Source organism: Benincasa hispida, chromosome 6 (assembly GCF_009727055.1).
Source record: "Benincasa hispida cultivar B227 chromosome 6, ASM972705v1, whole genome shotgun sequence".
Classification (NCBI taxonomy): domain Eukaryota; kingdom Viridiplantae; phylum Streptophyta; class Magnoliopsida; order Cucurbitales; family Cucurbitaceae; genus Benincasa; species Benincasa hispida.
The window spans coordinates 26,176,917-26,182,916 of record NC_052354.1 but is presented as its reverse complement, the minus strand read 5'-3'; positions in this window follow the sequence as shown (position 1 = coordinate 26,182,916).

The window sequence follows — 6,000 nt, the reverse complement described above, 5'->3', positions numbered from 1 at the left end:
GTGGGGTGCGAGAAGCAAAAGCCCTGGAAAACTTTATCTTCGACCTTGAGCAATATTTCAAGGCGAACACAGTAACTGAAGAGTCGAAAGTCACACTAGCAACAATGCATCTGGCTGAAGATGCAAAACTATGGTGGAGATCACGATTCACAGACATACAGGAAGGACGATGCACTATTGATACTTGGGATAGATTGAAACAAGAACTTCGCTCGCAGTTCTTCCCTGAAAATGTCGAGATCTTGGCTCGACGAAAACTCCGAGAGCTGAAGCAAACAGGTAACATCAGGGACTACATAAAACAGTTTGCAGGACTCATGTTGGACATACGAGATATGTCTGAAAAAGACAAGGTCTTTTGCTTTGTTGAAAGGCTGAAACCGTGGGCGAAATCAAAACTATATGAATAGAGAGTACAGGATCTCCCTTCTGCCTATGCGGCAGCTGAACAGCTATACGACCTTAGCACTGACTCGCAAGATGTGAGGAAGCAGTCAACTTCCTCAAATGGGGGAAACAGAAACAGTCGTTCCAGTCCTCCCAGACCTGGGGGAGGAGACAAGAACACAGGAGGGGACCGTAAATCATCCCAACCGAGATCAGGAAACAACTGGCGGGGCTCACTGCAACAACATAACAATTACAATCGCCCCTTGTCTTGTTTCATATATAGAGAGCCACACAGGGCAGGCAAATGTCCAAATCGAACCACGTTCAATGCTTTTCAAGCCACATTAGCCTCTACCTCCAAAGACAAGGCTGAACTAGAGGAGACGGTAATCGAGCCAGCTGCAAAAATTGAGAATCCCAGGATGGGGGCATTGAAATTCTTATCTGCGCTCCAGAAAAAAATGGGAAAGGCGACGGAGCCACTAGAGAAAGGACTCATGTATGTGGACACTTGGGTCAACCAGAGATCGGCTAAGAGCATTATGTCGACTTTGGGGCAACCCATCACTTCATGACCTGTCTCTTATACACATCTAGATGTGTATAAGAGACAGCTCTGGAAATAGTTAGACGAATTGTTAGATGCAGGATTTATCAGACCGGCAAAGGCCCCTTATGGAGCCCCAGTACCTGTCTCTTATACACATCTAGATGTGTATAAGAGACAGGCCATATGCAGGATTTATCAGACCGGCAAAGGCCCCTTATGGAGCCCCAGTACTGTTTCAGAAGAAGAAGGATGGGAGCCTCCAGTTGTGCATCGACTATCGGGCCTTGAACAAGCTCACAGTCGGCAACAAATATCCCCTTCCTATCATTACTAACTTATTTGATCGGCTTCACGACACTAAGTATTTCTCGAAGCTGGACCTGCGGTCGGGATATTATCAGGTCCGAATTGCTGAAGGAGACGAACCTAAGACGACCTGCGTCATGAGATATGGAGCCTTCGAATTCCTCGTGATGCCCTTTGGCCTCACCAATGCTCCAACAACTTTCTGTACCTTAATGAACCAAGTGTTTAACGAATACCTCGACAAATTTGTCGTAGTGTATCTCGATGACATTGTGGTCTATAGTGCCTCGCTGGAGGACCATCGACATCACCTCCAACTAGTCTTCGAAAAGCTGAGGAAAAATCAGTTGTATGTAAAGAGAGAAAAGTGTTCCTTTGCCCAAGAGCACATAAATTTCCTCGGCCACGTGATTGAATGTGGTCGGATTGGTATGAAAGAGAGCAAAGTGGCCGCGATCAGAGACTAGAGGGTACCATCATCCGTGACCGAACTACGATCCTTCCTCAGGCTAGCCAACTACTATAGGCGGTTCGTAAAAGGATTCTCGAGAAGAACAGGGTCATTAACCGAACTGTTGAAGAAAGATAGCCAATGGAGCTGGACTCCTGAATGTCAAGCCGCCTTTGAGGGCTTGAAGAAAGTGATGATTGAGGGGCCGGTCCTCGGAATTGCCAACGTGACCAAGCCATTTGAAGTAGAGACTGATGCTTCTGACTTCGCATTGGGCGGTGTCCTCCTCCAAGACAGACACCCCATCGTGTATGAAAGTAGGAAAATAAATTATGTCGAACAGAGGTATGCCGCCTTCGAGAAAGAGATGTTAGCAGTAGTTCACTGCTTGAGGGCCTGGAGACAGTATCTCTTGGGGGCCAAGTTCGTGGTCAAGATCGACAACAACTCCATTTGCCACTTCTTCAACCAACCAAAGTTGTCGTCAAAACAGGCATGGTGGCAGGAGTGTCTAGCGGAGTTCAACTTCCAATTCGAACATAGACTGAGGAAAAGTAACCAAGTGGTCGATGCTCTTAGTCAAAGAGCGAACATGCGGCCCTGTGCATGTTCGCCCGCCTAAACAAAGTAACGTTGAGTGCAACAGTACGAGAAACTGTCAAAACTCACTTGACGAACGACACACGCGGCGCAGGCCATCATACAGTTGGCAAAGAGGGGAAGACCACGCCAGTTTTGGGTGGAAGGCGATCTACTATACACCAAGGGCAATCGCCTCTACATCCTCAGATTCGGGGAGTTACGAAGATCGCTGATGAAGGAGTGTCACGAACCACCGTGGGCAGGACATAATGGTTGGCAGAGGACTTATGCCCTTCTGAAACAAGGCTACTATTGGCCAAGCCTTCGAGACGATGTCATGCAATTTACCAAGACTTGCCTTGTCTGCCAACAAGATAAGGTCGAAAGGGAAAAATTAGCGGGTCTGCTAGAACCCCTACCTATGCCCTCTAGACCATGGGAGAGCGTGTCTCTCGACTTCATCACTCATTTGCCCAAGTGGGAGAGTTCGAATCAATTCTTGTTATCAATCGGTTCTCAAAATATGCCATTTTCATCCCGAGCCGAAAATGTGCACAGCCGTAATGACTGCCCAACTGTTCTTCAAACACATCGTGAAATTATGGGGCGTCCCCGCGAGCATTGTTAGCGATCGGACGGAAGATTCACTAGGACATTCTGGACAGAATTGTTCAAAATATTGGGGTCAACACTGAATATCTCCTCTAGCTATCATCCCCAAACTGACGGCCAGACGGAATGCTTCAATAGTATGCTCGAGGAATATCTGCGTCACTTTATCGATGCTAGGCAGAAGAACTGGGTCCAGTTGTTAGATGTGGCTCAGTTCAGCTTCAATAGCAGTAGAGTTCGTGACCGGAAAAAACGCCCTTCGAAGTGGTGTACGGTAGACAGCCACTCATGCCACACTTGGTGGACCACCCTTATGCAGGCAAAAGTCCTCAGGCACATAACTTCACTAAAGAGTGGAGCAAAACCTCTGAGATAGCTCGCGCCTACCTAGAAAGAGCATCAAGAAGGATGAAGAAGTGGGCTGATAAGAAGCGGAGGGCCCTCGAGTTTCAAGCCGGGGACAAGGTCCTGATCAAACTACGACCGGAACAGTTTTCGTTTCCGAGGCCAGAGAGACCAACGGCTAGTAAGGAAATATAAAGGTCCAGTAGAGGTAATTGAGAAGGTCGGGAGAACCTCATATAAGGTTCAGTTACCCTCATGGATGAAGATTCATTCTGTCATCCATGTGAGTATCTTGAAGCCCTATCATCCCGATCCTGAGGATGAACAACGAAACATGCTAAGGTGCCCACCGGTCACGATGAAGAAATTCCGCTGAGAAAGAAGTTGCACAAATCCTGAATAAACGTACGCGCTGTATTGGAAGACCCAGACGAGAACTGACAGAGTTCTTAGTGAAATGGAAGGATCTCCCCGACGAAGAGTTCAGTTGGGAGCGAGCCGAAGATTTGAAGAATGCAGCTCCAACCATCGCAGATTTTGAACAAGGTCAGTTGATGGGGACGTCAACCAATTAAGTGGGGGAGAACGTCACGGTCATGCTTGTCCAGGGCCTGTTGCCCATGGCCACATGCCCGATCCAACCCCCTTCTAGCATACTTTCATATCTTGTATTGTATTAGCTTAGTTAGCTTGCTTTCTTTACAATTTTCATTGTAAGTGACCACTCGCCCTTTTGCATATGCAAGGGTCCAGTTGGCTTTTTGTTCAGAATGCACTATATGGGGATAAGATTAATCATCACTTCCCCATACCCGGAGTAGTACTCTATAAAGCTGTTGTTGTTGCTTAATTGCTTTCTAGCCTACTACAATCTTTCTTTCTTTATTCACACTCACAAAAACTGCTTACGAAAACCTTTTCTCCAAACCCGTTTTCTAAAACCATTTCCCTAAAATGAGGGTGGAGGTTGCGAGAGGCACCTGTGTGCCACCGGCAGTCTGTATTCAAGTTGGCTGGCTTGTTCGTGAGCGGGAACAAGTGCCGCATAATCGCTAAGAGAAGCTTCCAAAAAAGCGATTGTGACACCAGGCGACCTAGATTAGACCTATAAAGTTACTTGGTGAACTTTGGAGCATGATTTTGTTTGGTTTATTGTCTCACCTTGACATATGTTTTATTTTAGAAGACCTGCGGGTCTAGTTTCATGTTTGACGGTGTGCCTACGGGCCGCTAGACATTCGTGAACCGACAGGTTTACGTTCATGTTATTATCATGTTTGACGGTGTGCCTACAGGCCGCTAAACATGCATGAACTGACAGGTTTACGTTCATGTTATTATCATGTTTGACGGTGTGCCTACGGGCCGCTAGACATGCGTGAATCGATGGGTTCGCATTCATGTTATTTTCATGTTTGACGGTGTGCCTATGGGCCGCTAGATATGCGTTTCAATGTAAGATAGTACGTCTTTTGGTTTTCCTTTCATCATAAAAAATCGATGTAGCTGCATGAGCCACGAGCTATCTTTCTTTGCTCGTGGATGCATAGTCTGATCCCGGTAATGGGATCACTTACTAAGTATTTATACTCAAACCTTTCTTAATTTATGTTTTTCAGGTAATGATAAGAACGAACCGACGGGTGATGAGAAGGACCTGTGATCGTGCCATATGAGACATGTAAATTGCTTCCGCTCAGTTTACATTTTTAAGCTATTTAAAAGTTTTGATTTGAAACTCGATGTTGGTCCAAATTTTATTTATTTAAGTTATTTTTTTCTTCATTATTTTAGGGGTCTCGAATAAAGGTTTTACTTATTTGTTATTTATTTTGGAAAACTGTCTTTATTATTTTAATGAAATTTATTTTCCTTAATGGTCAAAATATTTTGAATGTAAATGTGTAATTATGAGTAATGACCATTATCAGAGTACTCAAAAGGTCGGGTCATTACAGTTTGAGATATAGTTATTTGATATAAGTTTACTTTGTGTTTGGGGTGCAGAGTTGAATTCAGAAATTTGGGATTCGAGTACACTTTTTTCAACTCTACTTTTATGATTACTATTTTTGTTTTAAAACTTTTTATTCAATAATTCTACCAATTTTTGTTTGAATAGAATATGGATTGCAATTTTTTTAAAAATTCTTAAAGATTTGCTTTCTTTCTTTCTTTCTTTTTTGGGTAATGAAAAAAATTAACCCATTACATTTCTTGCAGGGATGTGGTTAAATAAAATGAGAAACCAAAGAGAAATAAAAAAATTTGATTCTTAATTTTTCTCCATGAATTTTATTATCATCTTCTTTTTCTTCTTCTTCCTATTGTTACTATGTATCTTTACTCTACCATAAAAACTCCCTCATCATCTAGTAGCTAATGGAATATCACCACATTTCTTCAACAACTTCACTTTCAATTCCTCCAAATTTAGAGAATCATTTGAGAACAAATCTTTATTTTTCACTAATTCTTGCTAGAAAATGATATAGGAAACGAATCTCATTTTATGTTTTTTTTTTTTTTTTTTTGTTAAATGTTACATACTTTTCAACTATGTACATACTTTTCGTCTAAATATTCTTAACACTCATATGATACGTGAATTCAACTAAATAAAAATATATTTTACAATTTTTTACATATAAATATTGCACTTAACGTAGACAATATACTATTATATAATTAACAACTCTACAACATATTTTAATAATCATCAATTTATAATAGTCAGAAGTAATTGTCGAAGTTGATTGCCGAA